The sequence below is a fragment of the Aythya ferina genome (assembly GCF_964211825.1).
Source record: "Aythya ferina genome assembly, chromosome: 1".
NCBI classification, from domain to species: Eukaryota; Metazoa; Chordata; class Aves; order Anseriformes; family Anatidae; genus Aythya; species Aythya ferina.
In genome coordinates, this window is record NC_140296.1 from 50,373,010 (window position 1) to 50,385,545 (window position 12,536).

Genomic DNA, 12,536 nt, shown 5'->3' on the forward strand with positions numbered 1-12,536 from the left:
TTTTTTATCCCAAAAACTCATAGAATCATAGAAGGGCTTGGGTTGGAAGGGACCTCTAGGATCATCTAGTTCCAGCCACCCTGCCATAGGCAGGGATGCGCACCACTTGATCTGGCCCCATCCAACCTGGCCTTGAACAGGCTTGTGGCATTGACTACTTCTCTGGTCAACCTGTTCCAGTGCATCACTACCCTTACAGTGAATAATTTTCTTCTAATGTCTAGTCTAAATCTACCCTCTTTTAACTTAAGACCATTCCCCCTTTTCCTATCATTATCTACCCGAGTAAAGAGTCCTTTAAGTATGTTTTTGTTTGTAAATTAAAACGTGCTTCTTGCCATCCTATAGTACTATAGAACAGCAAAGTTTCTAAATGTAGCTGACTTAAATTTAGTTACCTTTGCTTCTTTAGTTGTTTAAATTGTTAAAAAAAAAAAAAAAAAAAAAAAAAAAGGAAAAAAAAGACAGCTTTTAGGGACAGGTTCATTAAAGTAATTGTGAAGTCAAGAACCATAATATCATTAGTTCAAGACAGTTTTGAACTGATGTCCAGTTGTTTCTCAAAAATGTAAAGATTGCTTAAAAATCTAGTCTTAGCTAAATTGCCTTAGACCACACCTGCATCAAACAGTGATCTGTAAAATAAATATATTTTTGAAGACATTGTCCTGATCATTGCCATGTCAGTCATTGCTTTTCAGAGATATTTTAATGAGTTTTCATGAAAATGAACTTCTATCTATCTATCTATCTATCTATCTAATCTATCATTCTGTTTTGTTTTTCAGAAAACATTTATTTAGAGGAAACTTAACTGTAAATTCTGTTTCTGGTGCTCATCAAATGTCTTCCAGTTCCTAATAGAAATAATACAGAATATAATAAAGAAATCTTATGTATACCTTTGAACAGTATGCATGCTACTGATGTTTAGTCCAAGAGATCAAGAATAACTATTACAAAGGAAAAACAAACAGAACAGAGATAGATGCAGATTCCAAACAGAATAGATGCAGAGGCCTCATAAAAATGGTTTTGATTTAGTGATCAATTCCTATTGAAAACTAGGAATTTCTATGAAGAATAGATATGATGAAGAATAGGTGATTAGATAGAGACATATACATATATGCCTATTTAAATTGTGTAGACACAGACATACCATATGCAGAAAGTGAACACACAGACATATATACATAGGTCCATATTCACATTGTATGCTTATTTCTGTCTCTAGTATTACACATAGCTGTGTGAAAATATAAAAAGTTACGTGATACTTTACTGAAGTATCACATAGCAGACCTTATAGCAGTTTTCCAGCACCAAAAAGAGGCCTACAAGAAAGCTAGAGGTGGACCTTTTGTCAGGGAGTGGAGTGATAAGACAAGGAATAATAGCTTTAAACTAAAAGATAGTAGATTTAGAATAGATATTAGGAAGAAATTCTTTATTTAGAGGGTGGTGAAGCACTAGAAAAGGTTGCCCGTAGCATTTGTGGATGCCCCATCCCTGGAATTATTCAAGCTCAGGTTGGATGGGACTTTGAGCCACCTGGTCCAGTGGGTGGCATCGCTATCCATGGCAGGAGTGTTGGAACTAGATGACTTTTAAGGTCCCTTCCAGCCCAAACCTTTCTATGATTCTATAATGCTATGAAACTGGAGCTCAGTGCTTGGATACAAAAAATAGCTTATTTTTATTATGAACAAAAAATCAATCAGCCATTAAACTCTACCTGAAATGAAGCTAAATTTTGATTTATTTATTTATTTATTTATTTATTTATTTATTTGTGCTCCTGACATAATTATGAAGAAATTGGAAAAGGTAAAATTGCTACTTCCCAAACAGATGCTTCCCAAACAGATGGACAGATCCAAGCATTATAAAACACAGGTTATACATGCATCATAAACACTGACAATTTAGCTTTGGAAAAAAAAAAAAAAAAAAAAAAAAGTATATATTAATGTTTGCTAAAGCAAAAGAAAGTACATATTTGTGCTTTTAATATAACTACGTGGAACAGCATGAGAAGGACAAAATCTCTATAATAAACATTATTATATCTGTAGCCTAACAGTTTATCCTTGAGAGATACTTATTTTATTTCAAGTATCTCTTAGTATTTTTTTTGTGTGCAGTATTTATTTTTCTGAGAAACTACATAATCAAACACTAAAAATAAAATAAAATAAAATAAAATAAAATAAAATAAAATAAAATAAAATAAAATAAATAAAATAAAATAAAATAAAATAAAATAAAATAAAATAAAATAAAATAAAATAAAATAAAATAAAATAAAATAAAAATGTTACCTCATGCTTCTTTGTATTGTAGATACAAATTCTAGCAGCAGTTTATCTATGCACATTAGAAGCCATCCCTTTTTTTAAAAATGTAACAACAACAAAAAAATCCTTTCCTATTTTGGCAAACCTTTTATTAGATCAAGCCTTTAAACTATGAATTCTGTAAACTGGTATTTCAATATTATCTTTGTTCCATTAAAGTAGTGAGGGATTAAAATAATATTTTTTTTTATGGTTTTCATTTTTTTATTTTTATATTTAACTACATAACTCCACTAGAAACAGAAGTGTGACATAGTTAATAATTTTTTCCCTGTCGTCCATGTGAAAGTCCCTGTCTTCTTTCTGTCTTTCCATGAGACCGCTTCCACTAGATCAAGGAACCCATCCAAACTGCTCTTGAACACCTCCAGGGGTTTCTACAGTTTCTCTGGACATCCTGTTCCTCAGCACCTTTTGAGTAAAGATTTTCCTCCTAACATTAATCTATATCTTATTTTTTATATATATATTTTAAAACCATTCCCTTTTTACTAGCAATATTTGCCTGAGCAAAAAGTTGCTCTCCATCTTTTTTATAAGCCCTTCTGTTGAAAAGCTTCAATGAGGTCAACCCAGAGCCTGCTTCAGGCTGAACAAATCCAGCTCTCTCAGCCTTTCTTCATAAATGACGTGTTCCAGCCTTCTGGTCATCTCCCTGGACCTGCTCTGTAGGTCTAACAGGGCTCCACCCCTCTTTTGCTCGAGACCTGGAAGCAGTAGGGGATGTCAAGAGGGCTGAGTGAAGGAGGACAATCACCTCTATTGACCTGCTGGCTACGCCTATGCTGTAAATATTTTAACAGTATTTCTGCTTGCAGTATGATCACTATTCTAGGTCTATTTGAATCAGTTTGTAGATTTTTTTCCCTTTTTAAATTTTTTACTTAAAAAGTCTTGCTTCTGAGCAAAATATTTAAAATGTATTTGTTGGCATTTTGCAGTTTCTTAAAAGTAAAAAAAGAAAAAAGAAAAAAAAAAAAAAAAGAAGAAGAAAAAGAAATAAATGAAAGAATAACCTTAACAAACTTCTCTTCTACAGGATCTGCAAAAGACAACAAAAGACTCATAATTTTAAGTTTCAGCATCATATTGGTATTTTCAGTGAATAAGTATCTTGATGCCAAAAGAGGAACCCATTATAACATAAAAACAATGTATCTGTAGATACAATCTGTAGTGTTTTTTTGTTTTGTTTTGATTTGATTTCTGCTGCTTTTTGCCTCACACTTTTTTTGAAATAAAAAGCATGCAGGTCCAGTCAGAATTTGAATACATGTTAATGCACCCAAAAATAATTAAATGTAAAAGGAGAAAAATCTCAAGGATAAGATTTTCCTACATGGCCCTCCCAGGTAGCCAGCCTTCCCAGGTACCTCCCAGGTACATTACCCTCATTACCCTGCCAGTAGCCTGCTGATTTTATTTGTAATGATACTACTTCAGAAAGAATTCTACTTAGCACTTTTATTTATAAAACTGTTCTACTGTTCATTAAGAAATGCCAATTCTTACAGTAACAGTTGTAAGAATTATATTCCTCATGGCTCCATTAAATATTACTTACAGATGCCTTGAAAAAAAAAATAAATAAATAAAAAAGAAAAAAGAAAAAAAAAAGTACTATTTCCTCTCAGTCTTCAGGAAAACAGTTGCTGTCCTTTAGTATAAGGATAAAAGCTGGGATACCAAGAAAAAGAAAAGGGAAGTTTTTGACTGAATAAGTTTAGTGTTGCATCAGAAACTTCATCTTAAGCTTGAGACAGCAGCAGGTTTCAGATATATTTGTCATTAAAGGAGTTTGCTGTATATGAGAAGAAACTGTTTCTGACAGCTATGTTAGCAGCTAGGAGGATCATTCTTTCCTTTTGGATAAGTACATCCATCCCATATATAACTCTCCAGAGTAACATTCTCCTACAGATAGTTCAGTGTAAAAGTGTCTGTTACACATTTTTAAAACTCCATATTTATGAACAAGAATATGAAACCTTTTGTGAGCTTCATGCAGATTAATAATGGAAGGTGTTAGCAATGCTATTCTAATTCAGTACTATCAGGTGCTTTTAAAAGCACAGATCATACACTTTCAGTGTTTACTCGCTTGCATTCATTTTTCTTTTGCTTTCATAATAAATGCTCCTGGGGCATTTCTGTGATATTTTCTTAATACTGTCTGGTGTATGTTGCTGGTTTTGTATGTTTGGATTTGATTTTGTTTCTTGTATACACTGCATTATCATCTATGATTGCTTAGCTGATCAGCTAAAAAGGAAACTTTTGTTTTTCTTTTTCTGCCTAAGTAGAGACTACAGTAAACGTGACCGTAAATCCATAGTCCTGTTTTTGTAAGGAGCTGTCAGCTCCTCCAGGAACCTCAGGAGTTTAAGAAAAAACTTTCAAAAAGTTACAAAAATGTAATTTTGTGCATGGTAAACAGCTGTTCTTTAGTCCATCTGTTCATCAGTTTGTTTCTTCTACTAGCAGAAGAAAGGTTGAATATTAGTCTTCATCTTGATACATCAACTGCTGAAGTTATTGGTCAGCTTTTCTCTAATGTAATGCACTGCATTATGGAAGAGTATTCTATACACATGTCTATCTTTGCATAAAAATGTGCATATTCATATATATATATATAAATATAAACATACATGGTTATAAATATGGTTATTTAATGCTCAATGGTTGGGTGAAAGTTTGAAAAGATTGGCACTTGCTATTTTTGTAATATATTCCTTTTAATTTTAGAATAGTATTTTTGTGTAATATAACATTTTGGTCTCAGTAAGTATGTTCGTGGAGTTCATAAATTCAAAATCTATAGTCTGCATCTTAGTTTAGGTTTTATATAACATTACAACATTATTGGAATTAAAAGCAATTATATTTTTAAATTTTAGTAATGTAATTTTAGATATTTGAAAATGAAATAATAAGTGTAGGAATGTCATTAAAAAGAGAAAAGTCATAAAAAGGTAAATGATATATTAGACACATTCAATTTCAGACAAAATGGAGTATAAAAGTACTTCATAAAGGAACAATCTGTTCAATAAATGATAATCAGAGGAAAAGTGAAATATGATTATCAAGTATGTTGAATGAATAAACACATTAAAGGAATACATTCACTATGAATGTACAGTGTACCACTGTATTTTTTTAGTGTGTATTTTAACATAATTTCCATTGTGATATATATTTAATTTGGATTCATAACTGTAAAATGACCTACATGAGCTATACCTTCATTTAGTGCTGATGATAAATGGATAAACATATTTTCCTTATGTGCGCTTATGTAAATACACTCTTCCAGGTTCTATCATTATTATTAAGAATAGTTGGATTGTCTTATGCAATACATAAGCCTGGAACATTGCCTTTATGCATTACTAAATTTATACACAGAGGAAGATTAAAAAAAAAGTATTTGCTTAAAAATGCCCACAGTAAAAAGTGAAGCACTCCTAACAGCAACCATTTTTCATAAAGCTGAAGATATGCCAATGATTATTTTGACATTGTTTCTTGTTACATTTTGATATTATACTGAGTAAAAGTAATTAGTATACCGAGTACTCAGTACTCAGTAACAGAGTACTCAGTTTTAGAGTAACGATTTACTCTAAAAATAATCTTCACGTATCAAGACATGAAAGTATTATAAATCAACAAAGATCTCAAGGATGTCCTTGTACATATTAACCACCTCTTTGTTTTTCATAGCAACAAATACAAGTATGAAAATGTATTGTCTCTAAAGAAACTTTACTTAAGGGAGCTGTCATTAGACCCACAAATGAAATACTAGCCTAATTGTGATTTTCCTGCTTATTCTTTTGTTTCCAATAAAATATAATTAACATAAAGCTAAAGCAAGTGAATAATATCTATTTAATTATATTCCTATGTGAATTCCAAATGAAATGCAACAGAAATGTAACACAGACAATACCATTCATAACTTTCTTCATTAAAAATTATGTACATCATAATTTCAATTTAATTATATTTCAATTTAATTGAATTTAGTTGCACTAAATAGTGAATATAATGAAACAGTATGACATGTTTCTGAAATGCTTTTCTTAATTTCTGTATGAGATATATGGGCCTCATATGCATTTGCAGTAACTATATACCCATATGTCTGATATTATATCCATTACTTGATTTGGGTTCCCCTAAAATTCACCTTATTTTGCAGATAAGTCACATATATCTCCAACAGAGATGATTCTGTAAAAAAAATGTTTGTGTGAAGTATAGGCTTACTAGACTATAAAAAGTATAAATTAAACAGCACTGCCAACAACAAAAACTGTGATTAATCCCTGAGGCCTAGTGACACTCTAAGACTTGTGTCTGTACTGCTAAGGGACAGGTCTTTTAATGTTGCTCAAATAAATAGTTATTTGAGAACAATCTAGACACTAAGCAGTCAAGCAGTCTAGCAAGCAATCAACATTAATTATGCAGTACCTGTTCACTTACTGACCATCATTTCTTTAATAATATAAATGTACACAGTCATCTGTGGTAACAGGAATTGTAAGGGGACAGTTCTATCAGTTCAGTGTTCATAAGTTCATGGAGCCTGATGGGATTCACCTCAGAGTGCTGAAGGAATTAGTGGACATTATAGCTGGACCACTCTCAACAATTTACCAAAGGTTGTGGGCATCTGGGAACGTCCCTGCAAACTAGAAAATAATTAATATTATATAGAAGAAGGGCATGAGAGAAGACCCAGGGATCTAGAGACCTGTTAGTCTAACCTCTTCCCTGGAAAATTTATGGAGAAGATTGTCTTGGTGGATATAGAAAGGCATTTAAAGAACAAAGCTATTATCAGAAATAATTAACATGGTTTCATCAAGGGAAAGCCCTGCCTTAGTAATTTGATCTCCTCTATGGTAAGGTCTTCAACTTGGTGGGTGAAGGGATAGTAATGGGTATCATCTTTCTAGATTTTAGTAAGGTCTTTGGTCCTGTACCTCGTGTCATCATTCTGGACTAATTGTTGTGCTGGGTCTCGCTGGGATGGAGTTAACTTTCTGTGCAGCAGCCCATACAGTGCTGTGCTCTGCACTTGTAGCTAGAACAGCATTGGTATCACACCCGTGTTTTGTCTATTGCTGAGCAATACTGGCACAGCATCAAGACTCCCTCCAACCCCTCCTCACCCCTCCTTGGAGCCAGCAGGCTGGGGGTGGGCAAGTGATGGGGAGGGGACATCACCAGGGCATCTGACCTAAACTGACCAAAGGGATATTCCAAACCATATGATGTCACACTCATCAGTAAAACATGGGAAAGTGGAAGGGGAGGAGTAGGGGGTGGTGAGACTCTTGTTATGAAAACCCCCTTCCTCCCAAACAACTGCTATGCATATTGCATTATATGCATACACGCTTCTCGGTACGTGTCTGAACATCACTTATTGATGGGAAGTAGAGAGTAATTTCTTTTTTCTCTCTCTGTGCTTCCACATGGCCTTTTTTTTTTCTTTCTTTCTTTCTTTTTTTTTTTTTTTTTCCAGCATACTTTCTTCATCCCCTCCTTCTAAGAAGGGGGAGTGAGAGAGTGGTTGTGGTGTAGTTCAGCTACCCAGCAAGGTGAAAAACACCACAATTGTCCAACTGTGAGATAAAAAGTTTCATGCTATGGTGGGTGAGGATTGTCTCAATGGTAGAGCTCAAAGGGTTGTGGATGGGGCTACATCTAGCTGTCAGATGGTCACTAGTGTTGTGCCCTAGGACTCAATTCTAGGCCAGTTCTGGCCCTAATTTTTTTATCAGTAATCTGGATGCAGGAGTGGAATGCATCTTCAGCAAGTTTGCTGTTGCTACTAAACTGGGAGGTGCTGTTGGCTCCCTGGAGGGATGAGAGGCCTTGCAGAGGAAACTGGATAGATTGGATCATTGGGCAATCATCAATGGCATGAAGTTCAGCAAAGGAAAATGGCAGGTTCTGTACCTGTCATGGAGTAACTCCAGACACAGGTACAGACTGGGAGATGAGTGGCTAGTGAGCAGACCTTCAAAAAGGAATCTGGGGTTGACAGCAGTCTAAACATGAGTCAGCAGTGTGCCCTGGCAGCCAAAAGAGCAAACCACATTTTGGGGTGCCTAGAAGACAGCATAGCCACCTGGTCAAAAGAATTGATTCTCCTACTATATTTAGCATTGGTGGGGCATCACTTTGAATATTGTGTGCAGTTCTGGGCTCCACAATATGAAAAGGATGTTAAGGTACTTGAAAACATCCAGAGGAGGGGAACGAAGCCAGTAAAAGGACAGGAAGGCATGTCCTATGAGGAGAAGCTGGGAATATTTGGGTCATCTCGTCTGGAAAAAAAAAAAAAAAGGCTAAGAAGTAACCTCATTGCTCTCTACAATTTTCTGAGGAGTGGAAGTGGAGAGGATGGTGACAGTCTCTTCTTGCTGGTAACCAATGGTTGAATGTGCACAAAGCTGAACAAGGGCGGTTCAAACTTGACTTTAGGAAAAATCTCTTTACTGTGACAGTGACCAAACACTGATACAGGCTTCCTAGAAAGGTGATTGATACTCTATGCCTGTGAGTGTTCAAGAGGGATTTGGACAATAAATATCCTTTTAACTTTTGGTTAGCCCTGGAGAGGTCAGGCAGTTGGACTAGATGATCTTTGAAGGTCCCTTCAAACTAATTCTATTCTATTCTATTCTATTCTATTCTATTCTATTCTATTCTATTCTATTCTATTCTATTCTATTCTATTCTATTCTATTCTATTCTATTCTATTCATCCCATCCCATCCCATCCCATCCCATCCCAGCATCTACATTAATTTCAGATTACAGTATTAAGTATTTCTCAGGGTTCCCCATTGCTGAATAAGGCTGTCCTTTAAAATTCAGCAGAAGGCAACAGTAAGTGAATTGTCTGTGTATTTATCTCCTTATTGTGGATAATGATGAGAACACATTGTTGGTATGCTCCATTTGGAGTGAAGGGTATGCGTTACTTAAGTTACAGTTGTGACTGTAAGCTACTGAAAGTTGTAGCTTTCAAGACTGAACTACATCCTGAACAACCTTCTCTGAATTCAGTGCTGTGCAGGAGGTTGTTCTAGTTGATCTCCTTTCCAACCTGAATGATTCTATTGTTCTATTATATAACCATTTAAATGGAAAATAATAATTTAAATGTATGCATTTATTTATTACTGTTTTTTGTAATAATGTACTTTTAAATTGCTTGGAATGGAAGTGGAAAAATGCTACAATGAAACATTCACATGTCATTTGCAGATGTAATTAACTGAATTCAGCATTTGGTATTACTTATAATCAACAAAGTAATTCTTAGTTGTTTTTTATTTATTTTGTTGTTTTCTGGAAAGGAGCTTTTTTGTTGCCTTTCAAAATGAATTAAATGAAAAAGGAATATTGCAAGAATTGACTATATTTGATCAATATATGTCACACATCGTATGACATATTTCTGTATTAAAGTGCATATGTAAGTAATATCTTTTATCATATTCCCTATTCTAAGTTCATTTTGGCCAACAAGAAAAGAAAAAAAAAAAAAAAGTAATGCATATGTAAATCCATAAAATCCAGTTATCATAAGAATAGAAAAGAGAGGATACTTCACATTCACAGGAATAAAGCAAACATTTGTGATTGAAAGATCAACAAATATTTTGATTATAAATAACTGTAACCAGGGCTGATTCATCAGTCTTATATTGATATGATGTAAACATTCATAGATATCTTGAATCAGCACTAACAGAACAGACAACAGACAACTCCATCAGTTTAATATATACAGATGATATATACATATTTTACTACCCAAATTTTTGTTCTGCTTTATTTTGACAAGAATAAATTAAATAGTTTCTTCAGGTAATGTTTTGAATTGAAAATATAATGTAATTAACTGTGAGAAAGCTTGTTTTACATGCCAGACCAAACATACCAGCTTATGTTTTTGTACATTTATACTTACAGCAGTAGATAATGGGAAATAAGTAATAATCTACAAATCCAATCTAGAAATTACTTCAGTTTCTGGTTTTATAAAAGCTGTCTATAACTCATAGACTTTGAAAGTCAAAAGTCTGACTTTTTTCTTTTGTTTTTCATTTGTTTGTTTAATTGTTCATCTTACTTATTTTGGATTCCCATTCTGGTCAAAAGTCTAGCAAAGACAACAAGGTGAAGATAAGGACACAAGTCAAAAGGCCAGGGCACAGACTTAATGAAGAATCCTGGGATGGAAGACAGGATGAAAGAGCACACACTGTTTAGGCTAGGCCATTGAAACTGACTGGAAAAGGGGAATAATTTGGAATAAGAAAGGAGTCACAGATTTGGTCAGCATATATGTAAAAAAGGATTCTGACTCACTGGTCTGTTTCTAGAATAGACTGTAGATTACTGGATGAGACTAGCAGATATGTAGAATATTAAGTATTCTGCTAAGTAGAATACAAAGTGATATTTAAAAGACAAAGGGAAGACCACAAAAAATGTACCAGCAGGAAGCTGGAAGAGATGTGCTGAAAGATATATATAAGGGTATGTGCAAGAAGACAGCATCTGCTGCTTTAAGGGTGTCTGGTAAAGGCTATTTTCAATGCAAATAGGGATAATGAGAAAAGAGGAGTCCCATACGTGAACATACAGAAACAAAAACCTAAACGACAAATGATAAGGGAAGAAGTAACAGACAGTGTTACACAACTAGAAACACACCTATCCAGTCATAGTAATTGATAAAGATATGTGGAATGTGGGAATGTTTATTTCAGTAAGATTATCTGATGGAGAACTTTGTCTAATGGTATGCTAAGAAAAAAAAGGGGAAGCCATAAAAGAAAAAAAAATAATAATAATGGAGACACAGATCTTACAGACAAACATAGCAGAGACAGACAAGAAACAAACCTTTGTCAGTCACACTAGTTGATATCTGAGAATTCATCCTGTGAATTAAGAAACTGCCGGCAAACTGTGACTGCAACTTCTAACAATGCAAACTTTAGGGTCCACAGTGTTGGAGGCAGGTTTCTGAGAACGTGCTGACAGACAAAGGAATTCAGACAAAGGAGTTCAAAGGAAGGAAGAGCATGGAAGAACATAGGAGAAATAGAAAGGAGTATAAAAGGTTTTTGTTGTGTTCAAACTGTGGCTGGTCAATACACTTGTCTGACCAAGCCCTGCTCCAGATCACCACAGTCTGTTCAATCTTCATATTAAATCTTTTCATTGAACTTCATAGCAGAGGAAAAACATACTTCTGTGATTTGGAGAGCAGTAGCTCTCTATTCTAACACATTTGCCAAAGAATGGTTCACCAACAAACCCAAATTAATATATTTATGGTTCTAAATTGATATCTTAAACTACTGGAAAGCTGAAGAGTAACATTAAGAATTCTAACTTACCAATGTCTAAAATAGCATTATTATTTTGAGAGATTGACTTAATTGAATTTGAACAATAATACATACACTTCTTTTCTCTATTCCAGATACAAACTCAGTAGTATAAAACCGTATCACTCTCTAGCACTTTGGCATTTTTATCTGAGTTTCTTAACAATAAGACATTTACAGGATGGTTTTCAAGATCAGTGAGGTCTATATTCTTTTTTTTTTTTTTTTTTTTTTTTTCTCCTAACAAACAAACAAACAAACAAACAACAAAAAAAATGTTCTTTGAAAACCCCAGGGGACAGACATCACATGGAAACATTTATGAAATTGCTCATTGATTTCTTTCTCAGAGGTAAAAGGTTCTGCACTCACTTCCTTGCACTCTTCTTCAATTCTAAGCATTATGCAGAACCCCTAGGAATAAAAAGACATTTTTTACCTCCTCTCCCATCACCTCGGCATCACAGGGCAAGGTCTTTCACAGAGCACAGCTGGATCTTTCTCTTTTTGCTTGCTCTGAATCCTCAGGCCCTGCTGCTTGTCCTGCAAGCTCATGCTGGTGGAGATTGGCTAGCTGCCAAAAAGTGGTCAGTTTTCATTATTCTCCAAAATTTGCATAGAGGCTTCTACTTGCTGCCCTCTCAGAAAATTTGAAGCACTGTGTTTTCTATGAACACAAATTCCATCACCAGCCCAATCTGTAGTTTACTGTGCATTGAAAGAACAGTGTAGGTAG